This window comes from Anopheles marshallii, chromosome 3 (genome assembly GCF_943734725.1).
Source record: "Anopheles marshallii chromosome 3, idAnoMarsDA_429_01, whole genome shotgun sequence".
Lineage (NCBI taxonomy): Eukaryota > Metazoa > Arthropoda > Insecta > Diptera > Culicidae > Anopheles > Anopheles marshallii.
Window position 1 is genome coordinate 37,442,814 of NC_071327.1, and position 23,264 is coordinate 37,466,077.

Sequence of the window (23,264 nt, forward strand, 5' to 3'; positions counted from 1 at the left end):
ATAAGTTGAACTGCAACATCAACAACATTGTGAACGGCCACGAAGCCGTGTTGAGATGCTGCGGGTTGTTTCGAGGTACAGGGTTCGACGGTTATAGTTTCTTTCTCTAGTTTTGTTATTTTTAAAGTGGCGTACATCTTGTTTTTTCTTCATTTGGAAAACAAACTGAATCGAAGAATTTTTTAGTCATTTTATTTCAAGCAAAGCATCAAATTTCTTTTTTGTTTTAGTATTTTTAAGTTGCTATGAAGGTTACTCTAAGTTCAACAGCGAACAATCGATATTCAATCAATGTAAATTAAATATAGAAGTTGTATAACAACTGCTTCATGCCTTCACACGCGCCGTTTCGTAACATACTCTTCTCAAATGAGCATAATAAATAGTCACACATTACTTTTTTTCTAATATTACAGCAACTCACATGAGCTAATATAGAAAAAAACAACATTTTTAACTGTCTTTTGTGCATTATCAAAATTCTAATAAAAACTGTCAGTAGCCTCGTGCATTTGTAAGGAAACATTTACAAATTTGTGAACGTTTTAAGATGCACAAGATTACAATAATTTGGCAAGTTTTTCATTTTTTTACAGCTCGGCTAAATTAACAATACGCGCTTTGCTAATTTAGCATCTTTTTCATCGGTTAAACTTTATTATTTACAGGAAACGGCCTGGCAATTCCTCTTAAATAAATAAGCTTTATTAACCTTACCTTTTATTACCTTTCTCATAAAAATATAATTTCACTTATCGAAACAGAAAAAATAACATGATCAGGGAACTTACCTAACAACCCTGCTAGAGAGAAACCGCGTACCATCGCTGCTCACAGCAACACGCTGCCTCTCGCAAATAAACCCATTTCTCTCACTCAACGGAGAGTTCACATGTACTTGCCGGGTGCATTCGCACCTCCTTTGCTCGCTCATTCGTACTTTACGCTCGCTTGCACTTGTTACTTAGTTTGTAGGTCCCCTGTTGCCGGTCCGGAAAATTCTCCTCTTGTTTCAATGGACCGGTGCATAAGCTCAGGTGCAGAGCGCCAACCGCATGTACAGCACCGGGTGTGAGAGAACATAATTTTTATGCTGTTCGCTTCCTTTCCGGCTTCCTTCGCCGGTCAGCTCGAGCGGAATGTAGATTGCGATGCGTTGACTCACGTTTGTGCGAAGATGAGCATGTTTGCATACGGCATTACGCATATGAAATGTTTCGCTTGTCGAAGAAATTTGTTTTCAAAAAAATAATCAATCGAACAAACCCGCTGAATGGAAGGGAGAGAACTCCTTTATTGAATCACTCGTATTGTTCTGTCGTACGATTAGCACCTGTAAGCTAAATATAGCCTAACGATAAAAATAGGGCTGGAAAAGGAACTATTTTTAGTCAGCTGTTGTTGACAAAACGATGTTTACATTCTTGTCGACAGTCATTTTGATGGGGCCTTGTTATCGAAACTCATCGACGATACGTGGCAACATTTGACACGTTTGTTCTCAGCTGGCGACGAAATCGTACCAAAGGTATCGCCCGCACGCTAAATGTGTCCAGCTAAGCAAGCAGATAAACATTTCCAAACTTTTGCAAACGTTGTGGAAAATTCCCTCATCTGATACTTTATCTGGTACTTTTCCATAGGTTCAACGTCTGTGAGATTTGTTAACACCTTCCGGGGGCAGTTGACCAAAAACGGAAACAAATTTGCTTTTGAATGGAATTATTTATCATGCTACGACTGACCAATGCGTGTTCATTGGTCAAAAACGTGAGCTCAACTGTTTGAACTGATAGTAAAGCTACGCAACGTGTAATGTAAACCTATTGAAGGCTTCTAAGGATTTAGAAATTCTTTACAATTCCATAAACTCAATAGCTGATTGACTGCGTCCAGTATTCCTATAGGCAGCAAAAGGGGAAGAATATACTGGTGGTAAGAATATTTTCTCATGCAAGTCAATACAGATAAGGCTATAAATATTGTCCTACTTGACAGAACAATGTTGTCAGAGTGATCAACACATCTTCGCCTGTCCTTTGTAGGCATGATTCGTCTTTGTCGGTAGCATATTGACCATACCACCAATATATCCAAAGGACTCCCAAGACCAGTCCAATGCATTTTGCGTAACATTGTACATGTGTTTCTGTACTTAGATGCGCCGAAAACTAACATGCAAACCGGTTTGCCTGCTCGGTCTGTTCCATACAACACCCAGATTCCGTACCTTCCTCTCGCATGCAAAAATGCAAACGGTACAATGCAGAAACTCATAAACACTCACCGCATGGCCACATCTGTTGACCGAGCTTCGTCGGAATCCCGGGGCGAAGCAGCACAAACACGACTGGCCCATCTACAGTTTTGCCACGTTTCGGAAGTAAAAATACCGAGTGAACTTTAGGGGTGGTTTTAGCGCATTAACACGGTTGGTCCTGACGGTCGGCTTGTTGATGCATATTGCGTTGCTGTTCAACAAATCATAGGAGGAAACGGATGCGAATGCGTCAGCTTTTTACCGTTCTCCCACATTCCCAGCGGTCTGCTTCTCCGGTCAATTTCCTCGCACATGTACCCATATGCAAAAACCAAACCGGACTGTTAACAGACGTCCAAATACGGTTTTGGGAACAGTTTGAAGGAAACGGTAGGATTCTAATGACGGACATTTGGACGAAGAGCAAGAATGTGAACAGCTGGCTCACATGTGAGGATAACCATCGACGATGTGACTTGAGGCCAGGGACGGAAAGAAAATTATACACACTTTGTTGCATTTTCCTTACGAAACTTACGAAACAGCAGAGACATGATCTCTGCATCAGAAAAACCCCTTTGGCGTTGCCGGAAGGATTTCTGAAAAATCCTTTCCGTTTTGTTACAGTGTTAAGTCTTTAATGAAGAATATTGATACTGATACTTCTTGATATTGATTTGTTGTACACCTACCGCTGGAACTTAAGTAATATATGTATGTAACAATAAAAAGTTGAATATCTGGAAGATAATTCCAAACGAAATGATTCTACTCCACGCGTATCATGAGCGCGAGTCATAACAACCAATCTAGTTGAGATTGAAGCTAATCTTAGGGAAAGTACCAATTTTGTAGCGTGAATCCCATTTGTGAGTGACAGTGAGTCACAGCATTTAACAGAACTAGTGACACCAAGGAGACATCAATCCGTTAAACCTGACGATGATCTTACGTCACGTAAGAATATCAATTATGCATTTATACCTGCCTACCTGCGACAATTGCGCTGTAAAGACAGTGACAGATGTTATATTGAAGAAAGAGTCCGAAGCAAACATGCTACTATATGAAACATATCTGTTTACTGAGAACTGCTACCAACGTTTTTAAGCAGATCCTTGTGTAACGTTTTATTTAAACACCTTCACGTAACGTTTGACGTTCTTCCCGTCCAAAGAACAGGCGCTAGATATTTACTCAGCAAAGAGGTTTCCGACCATATGTGTGCTCTTGTGAAGCTGTGTGGCACTGCTTCCGAGAAGAAAGCATAAACCCTTCACAAATGGTACGGCTAGTCCTGAAATGGAAAGCAAAGCAAACTTCACTTTTCACATTCACAGCTACCGCAGGCAAATAAATAGAGACTTCCGATGCGCATGCATCCACACATTCCGAAACGGCAATTCGTTTGCAGACCACATTGCCAACACATTGCGCAGAACGGCTCAACCGTGCAGGGGAACAAAATGGCCAAAAATTGACTCCTTACGGGCCGGAACAGTGTTCGACGATGCGCTAGGGAAAAGTAAGCAAAACGGGGGAGGAAAAATAGACAGCAGCTTAAATAAGAAGACCCAAACCTACGCTGAACGGAACCGGCTTTTTATGGCTTAATATCCTTATGAAAAACATATGTTCATATGTGCATTAACCGGCCTTTTCGAGGGTCGAATTGATCTGCTTTGTCGTTGCAGTCGTGGTCGCAACCATCGCCATCGCTTGTTCTGTCTCGAAACCTGCTGCAAGATGTGTGTGCCCGTGGTGTCCGGGACTTATGTTTGGCCCATCGTTGGTGTTCCGTTGGTGCATCGTAAAAGTGTTCGATCGCTTCCAACCTGCCATTCGGAAATGGGGCTTCCAACACACTCCCGACACACACATCTCGAGCAGTATTTATCTTTCCTACCACCATCCGCGGCATTCATTTGATGAGTGTTGACTGCTGTCAGCGATCGGGCGTACCGCTTCATAAACAAGCGTTTATTGCTTCCGTGAAAATTGTTTCCCTTCCGTTCGATCTTGACGATCGAGAGAAACGCATCCGCATGGCTTTCCGTACACGGCTACAAGAAGCATACACACAAAATCATTTACTACTTATCGAGAAGAGTACGCCACTATTTAGTAGATCAAACAAGATTTAACAGCTGCGTATCCGAAACCCGAAACATTGGATGCGATTGTAAGAAATGGAGAATAGACCAAGTTGTGAATCGATAATCAAATCTTCATCACCAACACTCTCAAATTGTTCGACCTGTTTTTATGCAATGATGACTTCATCACTATTGTATTATACAGTTGAAGATGACATATGACTCATTGTTAAACTTCTTCTTCTCTATTAAAATTCAATGCACAAGACAAGAAATGCATTAATTAATTCACAACTCAGCCGCCAATCCTCATTGTCTTTTATATTTTAAAACTTTCACCTCAACTTGTATGGAATTTGTTTTCCGACTGCCAGTTAAAAAAATAAAATGAGTCACTATATTGCCATAATGCTATATAAATATCATTTCAGACCAAAACAACTACGCACTATGATGCAGTCAACATGGCATTCCTACCGAATAATAGCATAACTAACACAATGACCTTCAAAAGTTGTGTTCGGAGCGCATCAAAAATGCAGATAAGCGTTCAAGAACAATATTCTTGACGGCAGCGATCTAGCAATCCTTCTCGCTGCTCTCATCCCTTAGGCATACTTCGAATTTTGAACAAACTTTTTAATCACACCTTTACCGGAGCTTTCGTGAACAATGTCAACAATTTTATAAAGCACAATCGACAAATGCATCGAATGCTGCCAAATCGCCCACCGGTTTCCCATCTCAACTGCACTGCCCAAAATATCCTTTTTTACACGTCTGTTCGATAGCAATCCGTGATTTGTTGAGGCCCTTTAACAACGGTTTCCAGCGGTCTTGGCTGAGATGGTGATCCGCCCGTTGGTGTTTTTGTTTCACACGTTCCGGTCGCATTTTAACACCGTTCAAATACGTTACGGAATGTGACGTTTCGCGACGAAAATGGTTCGTTCACGCCTGCTCGCTTTTACCTCGGAATGAGGACGATTCCGCCCAACCGGTGAAAATCTGCGGCGGGTCCAGAAACGCAATGCGAGAGAAAACATACAAAAAACGCCCCGCAGCTACATAAAAGTCAAAATGAGTTCTACTTCCAACGGAGAGGGCGAGCCTGCGTTGGTCGCAGCTGTACATTAACGATTTTCGGCCACAAAAGCCCACCAGTTGACGGGCGATCGACAGTATGCGATACCGCAATAAGTTTTGGGCCAAGTGACGTTTGATAAAAAACAAAAAACTTGAATACAGAATTGCAAACAGGCCAACGGACACCTCAGCCTACATATGGACCAGATTCGCAGCAACACAATTCCTTCGACGATGGCTGGTGAAGATAATTGGTATGAAATATCTTCAATTCACACGTCCCACCTAACACGAACTGTTCCACCGTCGATCGCGCAGAGAATCTGCCGGAACGCGTCTCGAATTAGACGAAAACGTCGAAACTCCAAGCTCCGCCGACTGTTGCACCATACGGGCAGGGCGTATGGCCCGTACCCGATATGAAATGCGTCCACTTTTTTCCATCTGGCACGCAAGAACGTGTCAGTTTTGTCACTTGAACGTGTCGAAGTCACACGAGTGCGGTCAGCGCGGACGCTTCATTTTTGTTAACGACAGAGTGTCCGTCGCTTGGCCGAACTTATGCTTCACAAGAATGTGCTCTAAAGCCAATCGGTAATGGTGGGTGAAGAGATGCAGAGCGCTACTTGCCGGTTGCGTGCTTATTTCCGGCATTCATACCTTACACATAACGTCGCCTCTAACCATGGAAAGGGACGTCAGTGTCGCACGCATTTGTGTGTGCTATTTTTGGTGGTTTCTTGGGCTTTCCGAACATTTTCTTTTACCATTGAAGGACTTGGACTGGCGACGATGGGCGATAAAATTAAGAGTGGACGCAACAACGCCCGAACATGTGCCCCAACAACAACGCACAACGCCAAGCGCACATGGCACACTGGGACAGGTGAAACTCGATACGGTGCGGTCAAGTATAATTAAGAAGAGTGTTACAAATTGCTCCTCTTCAATGAGCAACTGGTGCGATGGGACCGAGGAACATGCTAATTAGCGAAATGTCGTAGAGAACATATTGAGAATGACGGACGAGGCAGCCACGATCGTATTTGATCACAATTTATTAAATGTAAAGAGATGGTGAATCTTCGGTCCAAGGTGCATGGCTACTGCTAAGGGTGCAAAACAGAAGAGGCAATAATCACGATGACTATTGTTTGTTAATTTAAATCATCTGTCCAAATCACTCAAGGAAATATTGGGCCAATGAAAATTTCTCTTAAAAAATCACTTTTTCTAGATAAGATTTCTACCCAACATGTTGTATGGCACAACACGTGACTAGAAAACACACGCCACAGCAGCCGCAATATTCTGCAATCTAATTTTAAACTGACCTACGCACATTCTGCACGTCACCGAATCATTCAGTTCCCGGTGACCGACACCCCCGTACCTGCTCTACTGACTGCAGGTGTTCAAACCGAATCAACAAGGGGCAAGACAAAATATCCATCACATGTCTGATGTCACGAGTGAAATCATCAAATAAGAAATGGTTTAGTTCTAGTTCAGAAGTTTCATCCTCATCTTGGCGGCAGCATAGAAGAAAAAAAGGTTTTGAACACTCTCCTGTCGGTCATATTCAGTGGTCGACATTCGTTTCCTTCCACTGATTCCGAAAGATCAAACCTTTGCTCAGGTGTTTACCGACGCAAGTGTGAAGTGCCCATACAGGAATGGAAACTGTGGCGTGTCCTGTACAGCGCACCTTGTATCGGGCATGTAGTCAGTGCACGGGGTACCGGGTTAGGTTTGCCTCAGGCAGCTAGCCAGCTAGAGCTTTCCGAGTGCCGACCATGACAACGCAAAGTGCACGAACCGTGCTCTATTCCCTACGAGCGTTGAGTTTATGGCGCCGATAGGCCCGTAGGAGGGCGATTGAAAACACCTTCAGTATTTAACCTCTTCAATCTCGTACCCATGGGACATCAGGGTGTGACTTTGTGGAGAGGGCGTTTTATGTATTAACCTTCCATCCTATTCCCTCCGCATGCATTTGGACACAAGCGCGAAAACACTGTCGGCCCGTCATTATCGTTGTACCAAGGCAAATCTGGGTCTGGACATCTGCCACGGACAAACATAGCTTTCGGTGATGAGTTTTTAGCTTCAGGGAGCGAGAGAAGCTGGGAAAATAGTAAATGTATGTGTTTTATTGCACCACATTCACACTTAAGTTTTGCGAAGTTCGCCGGTTCTAGAGCCCAAATAGCAAACATCCAATGCAAAAGCATGAATATATGAGATTGGCAAATTTTGATTAAAGATAAGTGGCAGTACAATATAATTGGAGGATATTCACGGTGTTAAAATTTTTACAGACTACCGCCACCCCTACCTCCCCTAAATAAAGTCAGATCGCGGATATTTGCGAACCGGGAACGACTGGGATAGGAATTTGGATGCTTTTTTCCCGTCAAAATTCTTCCCGGCTTTGTACGCTCGTCATGCGAATGAAACACGATCAGCGTCCCAGAATTACGAAACATTCTCGTTCACCAAAACGTCTTCGAAGCATCGAACTTAAAGGTGGAACGAAAATGGATTGCGAAGGAGTTGAGATTGCGTTCCTGCCTTCAAATTGCCGCCATCGATCGGGATCATCTAATCCTTCAAACGTTTACGTTTGCCACGGACATGTGTGTACCAGCTACAGGGAACTGTTTTTGTTTGCCATCTTGTGCCGGTTACTCCCCGCAGTCAATTCCCGATCAAGCTTTAATGACCAATCACTTTCAGATTTTGAAGCTTGGAACCGCGAGGAGTGAGGCACAGAAACACGTTCGGTTTTGGGACCAATCTGGTGGAGTTGCTGGATGGATGATGCAAACGCGCTACAGAACGGTATACGCGCGCTAGCCAAGAGTTCTCTCCCAAAACAGTGCCCGGGCTGTACGCGATGGGATGCAGCGTGCGCACCCATAAACATCGTTCCAAAACGATCACCCAGCCGGTGGTGTCGATCAGACTCTTCGGAAAGGTTGTTATTAAAGATGATGTTTGTGGCTTGATTGCGGTGCGGGTGTACCATGCCGTACGCGTAAGGAAACTGACGGGCGCGTTAATATGCCGCATCGTTTTTATTTTTTATTTTTTTTTGCGGAACGTTTGTCAGACTTCCCTCACGAGGCAAATACGATTTTGGACATGGAAAAGCGCACAACATCACACACATACACATGCATACGCAAATAACAGCCGGGCCCGGGTATGGTAATTATGGTGTCTTGAATTCGGTTGATGATCGGTTGGACGGAATTGATCTTTCCCGTTGGGCAAACAAGAATTCGTTCGACTCGTATCGCATTCGTGCCCCAAAACGCCTGGAATGTGCCGCGTGCGGCCAGATGCTATACCGTTTTCGTGGGGTAAGAGTGTAATTGAATAAATCGAAACGAAACCATTTAGCAGCGATTACAAGGACGGTGATTATAGGGTGGCGATCGGCAATTATCACACACTGTACGGGAACAGTTTACGCTATCTAATTGGTAATTACGCTCCACTACAACGGAATGTGGAGAATTTCAATCATCACGTAGCAAACAGATACAAATTGATCAATCAATATAGCTTTTTCGATTGCCTGCAACTTGATATACCTTTCCGATATACCGTGATGGAGCTAGTGCACAGAGTTTGAAAGCCTGTTCAGTTCTGTCAGTAAAGTATGGTACAAATATTTTATGAAGTCTTTTATTTCTCTCATCAATCAACGATAAATGATCCCGAAACTAATGCAAGCTGTAGCCTTTACTGTTCTTCGCTACGAGTATCTAATTCTGAGGCGTTTATCGAACAACATTTTAGGAATAATTTTTATAGACTTATACAGTAACACGACAAAAAACGAATACATAAACAAGAAAAAAAATACATCTTAATCATATGACAGCATATCGAAAACAACACAGTTCACAAAACAAAAGTTTCAAAGAACCCCACAACCTTTAATTTATGCAATCAATCATTGTTTTAGATTTACAACATCGCAAACGTCTTTTTGTTTAAAATGTGTTTGTTTTTTTCGCAAATATTGTACATTCAGTACAGTAAAGTAGCTTTTCGTGTAGTTTGATACCGAGCTCTGTATGTTCTGCAATCACTTCCACCATTTTTACCTCAACGTTCCGATAACAGATCCATCAATATTTCGTTCATCTTCCGATTCTTACAGGACTTCGAATTCGCACCATGTTCTGTCACTATCAACAGTGCATCCGGCGCCGGAAATTTGCTATCACATCCTGCATCCGGCTGCATTGCCTGTGCGGCTTCATGGCGTTACTGCGTCTTAAATTAGTTTCGCTAATGGTTTCATTAGAAACCGGAGCAAGAAGCGATGCAGCGGCCGTCATCGATGCACAGCACCAGTTGTCTGCGCGTATCTCCTGCTGCTTCTAAAGAACCCCAAGGGCAGATGTTTTTATCGCCAAACTGCTGTTTTGGCTGTCGCTAACACCGAACTTGATCCTCGTTCATAGCGATTACTTCATCTGCCACGATCGGGCGTTTCAGCAGTTGCCACAAGGGTTTTTTTTTTCTTTCGCTGTTGTTTTGTTGCCGCTCCAAGGTGTTTGTGCGTATGTGGGTATATTGGATCCCATCCCTTTATGAGCATATGCTTCTTACATACACAGTGCGTGAATGTTTTTTTTTGCATTTTCCTGTACAAAGCACAATCCGCACATGTTTAGGTACACTGACTCTCCGCATTTATGTCAACAAATACTCAAGCGAATACATCTCTGATATTGTTCAGCGCGTTGGTGGCGAGGTTGTTTGGTTCGACGCAAAATTCTTTATTTTGTCACTTACACGAATATTCAGTTCATTATTTCTCTACAATTTGTTTTTGTTCTTAAAAAAATTGTAGCTAGCAATATGGCCGTTCTTGTGGAATAAAAAAAATGTTCCTGTCGAATGACACATCCGGCACCATGCGCCTATATGCACTTGAACAATATTCCAACAAAGTAGCCAGTCTCTTTTCTAGCGATACCATGATTCTACAAGTTCATTCTTTTCATCTGTTCTCATTATGCTTTCCAAGGCTCAATGAGACACACTACGGGTAACTGACACTAGTTTCTCTGCGCTTGTAACCTGAGATGACCTAATCTGGGTTACAAGAATTTGTTCATCTATGACCCGTGTAAAGAAATACGCGGTCCACATGAAAGATTCCTTCTAACGGTTCAAATTATGTAGACCTCTCGATGCGTCACAACCTCATAGAAATGGTGTAAAGTGCAACACATGGTGCACATTTTATCTCGATGCATTACCACGGACAAGTGTCAAAAGATGGTGCACGGTATCAACTTCACAGGCAAGTATGTTTGCCACAGATGTTAAAGCGCCTTCTGAACGCAAACAACCATCCTGGACAAGCAAATCGACCATTTGACGGTCCATTAAACGAAAGTCCTACATTTGCTTTCTACGGAGTGGTGTATGTGACATATTTGTAGAAACAAATACATCGTAAATAACGTGGAAAGAGTCAGTCGAACTTATCAATGCAATGCTACCCAGGGAAACCCCACCGAACGTTCTGAATCGGAACGTACCTTCCATAGAAACATAAATCATAATAGGTTAACATAGAAACTATTGAAACAACATTACGTACATAGACTCAAACTGCTACTACTGTTTCGTTGTTCCATATTTCAACTGTATAGCGAATTTCAGGTACAGCATCTTCAAACTCTTCACCTACAATCCTATATCGACAGGATGTTATTCTGTTTACGAAGATTGTTGTTTGTTCTACCTCATTATTATATACCCCGTATTTCAAAGGTGCCAGGGTAAAAGGTGTTTTTCAAGCAAACATTTCCCTACCCATACCGATGTTGCACCTGATGCACCTCATCAGCTGGACCGTTGATATTCTACGGGCACCTGACGGAATCCCCGAAGTTCGAAATTCCCCGGGTACAAATGGTTCCCCGGAATAGTTTCGACAGTTTTTTTTTCACCCTGCGCCTCTTCATGCGATCCATATCGACATTGTCACTGCACTTCGTCGCTTAACATTTCATCATTAACTCTGGGGACACACCGTTGCTTTCCGCTGTAATCCCCGAAGAACGTTGAGCGATCGCACGGTGTAGAACCCAAAGTTCCGAGGATCGTTCGGTTTACACACCTGTTCTACCGTGCACGCGGTGGCAAATTTCACCACCGAGGTGTGCCTCACCTTAAAGGTGCTCCAGATGCAGCGGAAAGCGATCGCCGTGCCTGCCTGTCGGATCGCTAAGCATGAAACGACCCTGCCCCGTTTGGCATTTCTACGCAACACCGACCGTTATCATGCTACCGGTGGTGTGTAGTTTTTATGTTACTATACCCACAACGCATCATACGAAACACGCATCCTCAAAAAAGGATCGTTGAAATGTTCTGTTTTCTCCTTACTTTCGCCGACTTCCAGACGCTTTAGAGGCGTCACGACGAACGGATGTTTTTGTGGCATCCTGCCGTACAAATGTTTACGATGAGGTCTGTTTTTGAAACACCTGACTTTTTACTTCGGTGCCGTGTTTTTTTTCCTGTATTTAACGCTGCCAGCTGGTATCAGAAGTAGAACGCTATGTGATCGCTCTCCACTTGACTTTCCCTTTTCACCTTGTGGTGCCCTAATGCACTTCATTCAAAACCTTCATCTAATTCTGAAATATCAAACAAACGAGTCCACCATTTATCCTTACAAAGCTACAAAAGAACATCACCAATGTTACATTTTTGCCAGTGGAGTGGAGATCCAAAGAATGGATCCCGATTTCATTCATAACATCTCTCAAGGAGCTTAGCACATATGTTTCCATCCAAAGCGTTCCCGTTTAAAGCGAAAGAATTCAGCGAAAAGAAATCCATCAACAACACGTTGCGATCCACAAACATTCCATATCATAATTCTGCAAAAAAACATGTCGAAAATCTTAACGGAGGTTCGCGATTCGGGCCACCTCGTGTGTGGGTATGGCCGGTGAGAGTTTATATTTTATGCCTTGTTTACGTCAGCTTCTTCAAACCATCCCAGAAACCATCCACCGAACAAAGTCCCGAAGGAAGAATTGTACAGATGTTTGGAAGATCACCACTTGCAGCTAATTTTCATCTTTCCTCAGGATGTGCAGCGCGTCTGCCTTATTTCTTAACCAGCACAGCCTTCGGCATCATTAGTCTGATATTTAATACTCTACATGAAGCAGAAAAATGTCTGTCTCGGTCGGCAGAATGGTTGGCCGGTCATTTATCACACGCAAAGGGCTGGGACCAATGCTTTGGTAAGAAATGTTGGGCAAAGTTGCTGCAACCGGAGCATCTAAACCAACCGGTAGTGGGAACTGTTCAACTGGCAAATATTGATTTTTTTCATTTTTTTCCCCTAAACAACACTTGCTAATACAACAGTGTAAAATAAGTTTAATGCACACTTGTACGCCAGTGACCGGCTACACCAAAGCACACACAAACGGACACCGGATATGTTAACCGAATATGGTTCGGCTCCGTGACTCTTTTCATCCTCTGCGCCACTAGGCGGTCGATGAGTGCAAGCTTTTTGGGAAGAAAACACAGCAAAAATCTCAACCACTTGCATATGGTTTTGGGTTTTGGGTTGAGAGTATTCGTACGACCCACCCAGCACATCGTTCAAGTGAAGCTCGATGGCGCAATATTCAACAGTTTCCAAAACCGCTGCTGGCATTGTCGTACTACAGCGCCTTCTTAAATGCCTTAAAATTTCATCTCGAACCCACAACGAACGAAAAGTGGCAAGTGGTAAACGAGAGCTCAAGTGTGTTCACACATGTTTTCCGGTTGCGGCTCAGTCTTTTTGGGGAAGATAGATCGGTACACATTCCCAGGATGGAGATTCCATGAGTTGCATTCAGCACAGTATTGCTCCATTTGAATAGACACTCCTACCTGCAGGGTTATCGGTATAAAAATTCTCTGTTCGTAGTTGAAAAAATCAATATATAGAGTTTAATAAGTTACTCTAACACTAATGCTTCGCTTCCACCGGATTATTCAACTATCTCCAAAAATATTCATATGACAGTTCCCAAGTGTCGTCAGGAAATGGAGTTGGTTGCATCGACGCAGGTACACACAATAGTCCTCTTTATAATCCTCCAGCTGACCAGCTATATTCGTTTACCCTACCCGTTTGTCCATGCATGCCATAATCCTAAATCTATCATAATATCCACTTGAACCAACAAAACTCAAGAGGGATGATAAAAGTTAGAGTGCCAAGAATTTGGCTAAGGGTGCATGTTGAACAATCAAGCTGTTTCACTGTCCATTCCGAGGATTGTGTTGGAAACAAGCCCTTAACCTGTGCGCCTCCGAAATCTCGTCCTTTAACGATTGTCCTTGCCTGCTTAGGATTAGGGAACAAAGAAATATCCCAGCACTTGCCCAGGATGAGCATGTGAGGGACGCTGCCGAGCAGAGAGGCGTTCTTAAAACAATGGCCAAAAGACATCAAGCGGTGGAAAAGCGTAACAAGTGCTGGTTATGGTCCAATGAAAAGTTGTAAATCATAAACATTCGCACTGACACATTTTTTTGCTTCACTCCCAGGAAACATGCCCGCTCTTCTGTGGGTTTCGAGCAGTTTCTGTCGCTTTGGCACGGGTGCGGAAAGCGCAAAGGGAAGTAAATGAGATATTTATCGTCGCGCACCGTTCTGTGAAAGGTAATTTGGTAGGGAAGATTGAGGAAAACGCAGCAGTGAGCGGGTGTTTTTAATGAACAGGAAACGCCTTTGGCTGACAAAACTCTTTTGTGCTAACAAAAGCGGCCCAGGTGTGTCGAATGGTAAGCTGGATTATGGTTTATGGAGGTCCTCGAGATTGCACGGTATGATGGTGGTCTACAGACGACTTGTATGATAAAATTGACAAGCACCGTCATTTACACAAACTCACGAAACAAAACCTTGCTTTCTGTAAATCTTAGAATAGTCAAACTTTAAATTTGTTATTAAAGCTCTATAACAGGTTACTAGTTTCATAGTTAATAACGAACTTTTCCGTAAATGATTAATGCATAACATAGATTATTGATGTGATCTTGAGTGAGCTGGACCTTATACAATTGTATTGGAAACTAATTTACGTGACTGTCAAGTTTTGTAAGAAAAATAAAATATTAAAGAGCCAGGAATTTGAATGAAAAGTTCTATGTTTTCTTTGGTGTAGTTTATAATCGTCAATTTTGTGATATCTGTGAGAAGATATCATTAGAACCCAATATAAATGAACCTAATCCTATATATTTTACAATCAATCTCGTATTGGTATTTTTGAACTTTAATTTCAAAACTGTACATGCTATATTTTAAAAACATTTCCCAGGGAGCAACATTTCTCTAGAAACGAGACATTTTAGTTCGATCGACCCAAACAGAAAACACTTGAACTTTTTCAACGCCTTCACGAGAAAATTGGGAAACATAGGCAGTGCGCATATTTCAAGTACTCACCGCAGCCTACTTGCCCGAGTCCACTTGATAAAACTAGGTTCTACAGCGAAACCAGAACCTGCATGATGACAGTCGTCCAACGTAATCCGTTCTCACCATACTTGATCACAAACGATCGTTGATTCGACCGAAATTCTCAGATGAGCTTTGAGAACACAGCCTCCATCTTTAAAAGCAAGTGTGGCCACTCGGAGCGCCCTGCTTTACCATACAAGAGGGCTGCTCTTTTCTCCCTTGTAATTGCCGTGAATGTCTTTTTGAAGCGTCTCCATTGCCCCAAACATGGTTTCCAGCTCGTTCAAAATCTGACGGGTCCAATAATTTATAACAATTAAATCGCACTGAGGCGCACACTTCAACCAAAGCGCTATGTCGCCCTGAAATCAACCGATCTTGTCAACGCCTGCGCGGACCGAAAATGAAGACCCAAGAACTCTTGCGGGCCCACCAGCGATTGCGAGCCTTGCGCCATAATTGCTCTCCACGTGTGCGTGTGTTTTGCCTCTTCCCAACAATCCAAGCCGTACGGCAAGCCAAATTCGGCTGATAGATAAATGCCGCTGGTGTTGAGCGTTTTGTGAAGCATCGTTCAAGTGGCTAGCCCCTCGCTTTGACTCAGATGTGTGGTCGGTTTCTTGAGAATTATCACCGGAAAAAAACTCGTTAGCAAACACACATCTACAGTATGGGACGTTTGCGATCTCTCATTTATTTCACGCATCGACTGCTTGTCCCACTCGACAAGCGTCGATGTTTCACTGCCTTTGGAATGACTTCTCACGCCCTTTGTACGCATGGTTCAGCCTTTTCCTGTCTCGAATCACAGGTTAGTAGGCTGTGAATGTGAATGTGACCACTCTACTTGATCGGTGGACAGCGCCCTGAGCCCAGAGCTACTATTCTTCGGTAAGCTAAATTTTGGTCATTTTGCTCATGTCCGCATGTGTTCAAGCTGCATACAGTACATTCCTCACCAAGCATATCCTTTTCAGCACCAACCAATCTTACGCTTAACAAAACCAACCATAAGAGTAACGTTAGGCATATGTTTACAGCGTTATCTTACCTCTCGTGTATCTTCATTTTCCCATAAAGAGCTGCATAAATTTGCTAAATTCGTTCACTATGGCAGGACTATTCTGAACCATATGTACGATCGGACGCAAGAATCGATGTACAAATATATAAACATGATCATAGGGAAACGCACGGTCCAGCAAGGAAAGCCCTGTTGCAACACTATGCAGTGAATAGGGAGTTATGGGCCCATTCTTCAATTTCTTAAACGTAAACACTTCATCATCTCATCATCGGCTATGGGTGCTCAACGAGAAGATCATATTTGCAGCCGAACACGTGCACATGGTGTGTTGTTGTATGCTTCGGGCTTTCGGGTTTTCCGGTTGCGCTGTTTCATCGCAACATTTGACACATATGGAACCCTTTTTGGTGGCTTCTTCTCCTCTCGCTGCACTTAAACGCTGATCTGTGTTGCCTTGGCAACAACGAAGGAAAGAGGTGCCATCCCACAACTTGGAACATACGTACTTTACAATTCCAATTCATATCCCGCCTGTTTCAAGCGTTGTTAATGGTCGTTAGGATTGCAAGATTCCGCGCACTGCCATACCCTGTTTGTTTATCAAACAAGACAGTGCCAAAAAAATAACTCCCACGATGTTGTGTTGAGATTTGCTATGCATTTGCTAAATATTATGCAGAAAAGAATTTTTCGTGTTATAGTTACACCCCGTCAACAAGAATTCATTATTCGGCTATCTTTAACTTGAACAACCGCTTTCTATAACATTCCTAATTATTATCAACATCCGAATAAATTAAGATACCATTATCTGAAATCATTGAAATAAGGTTAAAAAGCTGCTTATTCTATCATTTTTATCTTCTCATTTAGCATAAGAAAAAAAACATGCTGTTATATGATCTAGCTTTTTTGTTCGAGGTACTACGGTAAACCCTCTTTGCAGCTGGCCTATGTCTGGTGTACTATCTGCCACGGTCACACCGGAAGGGTAAATGACACAGGAAGCAACTAACATCGCCGATGATGCCAGATCCGCCAGAACATCTATATTTACCATATATGCATACATACAACACCAGACAACACTCATCTCCAGCTGCGCGTGGAAAAGTTACTACCCCGCAAATCGTTACTGCCACCCTGCACCGAAACTTCTGCTCAAAAACAACAAAACGTTCCCTAGTGCATAGCGAGCCAAACGCTTCTCTTCCCGTTTTCGGTTACCGTCTGCATGGTAATACGCTCAAGAGTTGAGAACAGTTCAGAATCTCTTTTCAGTACATCGTGGGGTTAACTCAAAATCTTAAAAATCTTATCCTAGTGCTTCCTTGCGCGATGTAATGTTTGTTAGTTCCGGTTGATTCCGGCCCTGTCTTCACTGTCGGGAACGATCCGCTCGCTCAAATTGATATCGTTTCGAGACGTTTGTTTACTTACCCTACCAAAAGCGAGACCAGTATGATGGTTTTAATGTTGGGTTACTGCGGGACAAATCGTCTGAATGTGTCACCGCATCTGGTTATCTAATAATGGCATCGTTCCAATGAATCATGCTGTCATCCATTCGCTGGAGTTAAGCTGCTGCGACACTACGATGTGTTGGGACACTTTTTTTCTGTTTTTCAAACCTTTGCCACCCTGAAACGAAAGAGGAGAATCGATTGTGGAAGGAAAATGGTAGGAATAACTTTAAATGTCATTGAACCATGCTCAGCACACATGGAAATGGTAGGTTAACTTATCGTGTTTGAAACATTGATCTATTTTTATATCAAGTATACCTGCTGAACAATATTTAAGAGTCAAAAAGAGTTATATTAATCTTAAGATTTTCTGAATTTTCATGGTTTATAGTAGTAAGAATGAATTACAATGCGCTTCATACTGCAGCACCATGACACTTATACCAGAAATGAGCACCATTTCATAATTTCATGGTCGATCAGAATCGACTTTTCAGATCACTATTGCTCCTAATATCTATTCAAATCTATTTCCTTATAGCAATTTTCCTCATTACAGCACACTTACAACTAATCTTAATAGTTGCTTCACATGCAGGAAGTATTTAATATCACATAAATTAAACACAAAAGCCTATAGGGTGATTTCAAACCAATTCATAATAAAGGAAATCTGAAATTAATTCAATAAAATTATAACTACTTACATGATAAGTCTTACTGCAATTCTTTAATCGAATCTTCATCGCATTTAGTTCGCCCTTGGTTTAATTTTACATACCATTTCATCAATACTGCAGATGCATTGCAACTGCACAAATGCATTATAAATCCAAAGCGTCTCTAAGTAAGATTCCCCAACAACAAACCTGTTATTAACGTTTAATTCATTTTTAAACAACTTCTTCCAATACACCAGACACTCCAAACCCAGTTTACGATCCCAATTTCGCAAAGATGCACATTTACCATTTAGATTGGCTAGTTGGGCCGCCTGTGTGAGTAAAAGCAATTTAAACAGAAAATCGAAACTACTAAATAACCATGTGCAATAAAACTTCATCAACAACACTCGCGTGCACGTGTTTGTGCGATGTGGTGCCCTCTTAATGGGGTCCTTCCGTAGGCCAAACAAATGCTTTGACAATGCCAAACACAGCGTAGCATCATCGTCAAAAGTGAAACCAAACTCTTAATTTGGACTGTGCCAGCCGTTTCCGTTTTATTTTCAAACCATCAAAACCTTAATGAGTCATTTTAACGGAATCGCAATTTTGGCTTCACGCGTTGCTTCGATCCCGGCGACGCTCTCATGCTGATGAGTCCTTCCGTAAAGACTCATCTGCTGTTTTTCGGGGAGATTTTCTAACACTTGCCGGTTCTAAATGGCAAGCGCTTCGCTGGCGGCCCCATCCCGAACCGACAAGCGCCCGAAATGAAATTGAAACGTATTCGATGATTTATTAGGAACCACATCTGCCTTTTGCGTTAGTGTGCTTCGCGGCCGTCTTGGAATGGCAGTTCAGCAGCGGCTTGTTTTTATACCACCGATTTGCATCCGCTTGTTTTGGGGAGTATTCGTGCTCGGTTCGGCGACTGGCCATTTTATGGATGAGGTTAGATTTTTGTGCTCCCCTTTGAGAGCTCCACCATGCATCCAATGGAACGAAAACCGGAGAAGGTGACGTGTTGAATGCCTTGCTCTTCTCGCTTCGTTCGATTTTCATGTGTTCTGTTCCGTTTTGCTGACACTGAGGCATGTTTTTGCTACATCCCTAAACCAAAGCCTCCTTCATGCCGCTGTGCCGAAACAGAAACGTGAACCTGCAAAAACATGAATGACAGGGAACAGATAGGAAGTAGCAGGATACCGACCTTCACCGCTAATTCATTTCATGCCAACGGTTTTTTCTTCGTTGGTGTAGCTGCTCTTGTGGCAGAGGAAGTAATTAGAAAATGGTTTTATAACGTCAACAGGCATAGCCATCAGTTTTGGGCCCATCTTTGATGACCACTTCGAAAGCGACGGACGAGAAGATGCGAGGGAAGAAGAAACTCTCAAACCAGTGGCTGATAGCTGAAGGAGCAGCAGCATCAGAAGCCACGAGAATGGTCATTATCAATTTCTGCATCTGCATTTGTCGCATGATTTGCGAAAGAATCTAAAACTAACATGAAGCAAACAAAATTGTCCAAGAGATCACTATCCACCTAGAGGAATTGAAATTGAAATATCTCTACACTATTTTTTTTTTAATCAATAACAAGTTTATGTATGTTTTCTAAGCAATATATCTTATAACTAAATTGATACATGATGGAATGTCAAAATAGCAATTCAAATAATGATATTTGTGTACTAATCATTTGTGCCTAACCGTTACATACATATCAATAACCTCTTTTTAAAATACATTTTTGACTATAAATCAGCAATTTTATTATCATTCCAAACAATTGAAAAATGCTTTTAATTTAATTTACCAAAATCTTATTCGAAAGTACACAAAACAAAGCAAACATTGCATTACTTATCAGACCCAGCACGTTCAGCATCAAATCATCCGGTGTCTCTTTTTCGGTTACATGGCGCAACAAGATGCAAATGATGTTTTAATATTCTCCAAATCATCTTTCTTATTCGTCCACTTTATTGCTGATCCTGTGGACGCTGTACATCAGGAACGACCATCAACGCTACGAATGGGTAGCTATCTGAAAGTGGCTAATATTTGACGGCAATTCAATCCAAACTCTACATCCCTTCACTTCCATGCTCGCAAACCAGTTTCAACGCATGATAACCGAACTAATGCATTATCTTTAATGCACTTCCTATGCATGCTGCATTGCAAAAGGTATCTACAGTTTAGCCAGCTCCCGTAACCGGCGCTTCGTCTTCGTTGGGCCATGGGTTTCGCCGTCATTTATCTTCACCTTCTTTTACCATGCCGAGTCGTTCCCGAGCTTCAGATGCGCTGTTTCGATTGGGTAATTTTGGGAAGAATCTGCCGCAGGTGTTAATCGCAAAAGGCACCACGCCGCATGCCGCTGGAACCCACCACGCACGTACAAGATCTGCAAGGCAGCAATGAATGGACATATTTAGAAGACTTCTGTCCAACGGCCACATGGCATCCCCGTTTGGGCAGACGAAGGTAGCAAATTTATTGGGCAGCGTTATAAGATACATCGGATTGGACACGTTGGGCGGATAAGCAATCCGGGAACGGAGTTACGAGCTCGGGTGCCGCCACTGCAGCAGGATTCCAATGCACACCGGCTCACAACAAGATAATGACATTGGCAGACCGAATTCCACAAACGCGTTGTTGTGTTACGATCTAAAGCTTCGCTTGCCGTTAAAATTAATTATCGCAACAAATGCGCATCAGACTAAGGGTACTCCGCGGATTGGCGTTTTATCGTAACATTTGCTCCACTTCGTTCGCCAACCGCCAGCTGTAGGCGATGCGACTAAATGTCATACATTTGGAACTCTACGAAGACGCCAGCAAAACGAGGGCGCTGCTGAAAATTGGCCAAAAATTGTTCATTAGTTTTGAGCGATTGAGTTGTTGAAAAGGAAATATGTTTGCCCGCTGCTAAGTGTGCTGATGGGAAAGAATTATTACCCAAATAAGTTTGTATGCTCATTATTTGGAAGGACCTAACGAGCTCTAATGGTCACTAGCGTGTGGAATGGAATAAATTGAAAATTGTTAGAACGACAAGTGATAAATGTTTTCATTTTAGTGGTTCGTCAATCATGGACTAAAAATTCATTCCACTTAGTGATTTGCTTCAGACCATTGGAAGGTGCAGACATCTGTCGTACTAAATCAACATCAAGTAAAGCAAGCATCTGAACTCACAAAGCTTGATGGGTTTTAACAATTTTACTATTACATTTGTTTGTGATAACACGCGACAACTTATCGATCTGCATAGAATTTCGATCGTATCGTTTATCTTCTAACTAACAGACTAACTTCGATGTATTGTAATTGTGTATGTATTGGAAAAAATGCAAAACTTTCTCAACATCATGCTACACCCTGCGCGCCATACACGCGCGCTCACACCAATGACATCTGTTTTCTGCTCCATAACGTTATTAATTTATATGTGTGACTTTTTTATGCGGTCCAAGAACCTCACGCACGAACCGTTTGACCCTGGCTGAGCACCCCATCGAGACCCCACTTTCCGATGAACCGCATTTATCACCTAGCGACAGCAACGCTAGCATATAAATTTATAAATATATATTTACGACGCACCAACCATCCGCTAGCCAGAAAACACATCTTTCTGCCCCGTTTGAAGTTGTTTGATGATGCAGGAAGTGTATCATGGCACCGGTGCCGAAGCATAAAGTTTGACAGGATATCAGTCATTACATCACCGACCGACTCCACGCCTGCTGTTATTTCAGGTGAGTTGCTCCTTTCGTCAGATGTGCTAGCGTATTTACAAATTGTAACAGACTATAAAAAGAGAAAGAGCGGTGTGGAAGGAATGGTAATAGTTAAACACTAATTTGCCGGAAAACAAGCAAAAAGTGTATTTAAAAAAAAACATTCATAATGGCAGAAACAAAAATGCCATGAAAAGACATCACATACAACAACAAAATAGAAGCAATAGTGTGTACATTTAACATGCAGATATTACTACAATTTATTTTTATTCTTTTAGGGTAAAAGCATTAGTAAAATAGTTTCTAATGTAAAAACCTTTGCAATATTCTTAGACAAATAAAGCAAAGTAGTAATTAGTAGTTAAGTAGTAAATTATATTTTTAAATTATTATTTATTATTATTATTATTTTTAATTAGATTTGTTATAAAATGATTTTTTTTAAATTGAAATTCTTTCTGTAACAATTCGTTGTCTTTATTCAAAACTAAAACTGTTTTTACTGTACCGATTTTTTAAAATAAACAATTGATAGTAATAAATAATAAGATATACTAATGTTTCTATAACAAATCAGCACTTTGAATAAATAACTAACAGCACCCAAACAATACTTGACGTTTGCTCGCATATTTATTCATGTCTTTCAACACCAGTCCATTTGCGCAAGATGAATCAATTTTCTAATAACGAAACCTTCGGGCAATACAGTAACCGAATCATCTGCTAAACCGACGCCATCCACAGCAGCTAAACAAAAGCAGCTCACACATAACATGGACCGAACTATAAGCACATACAAAACTCGACCACCTTTCGTCGATCAGGTGCGTTCGCGATCGGTGCGTTTCCTGCACGATCGGCAAAGGTCCTAAAACGGTTCACGTGTGCACCTTTTGCGTCCGCATTCTTTTTATTAATATTATCAGGATGTTTGGTTCTTCCTTTTCGTAACTATGGTGCCGTGCCGCTGGCCCTCAAACTTCAACGTATGTCGTCATACACTAAACCCATCGATTGCGTTAAAGGCACCCTAACTCGCGCCAAAATGTACCGGATCGGACAAATGGATTATGGGATCATATTAGAAGCTGATCGTTGCCAGACACATCGTTGCCGGCAAGCAATGAAACTAGGAAGCAACTGGTCCGGTGTGATGTTATGGGACCCGATAAGCCGCATTCAGAGTGGTTCGATTAGTGATGTACTTTTTTTTGTTTATTTCCCAACTTCCCAACTGGACCATCACTCGGTAAAGGGTACAGGGTAGGGGCAGTAAAAAACTAAGACGTGACTTAGGGCAGCAAACAGTACACGATGAGAAGAAAACACTGGGTCAAAGTATCTGAAAGGCATTAGCTGGTTAGCAGGTGGTACATC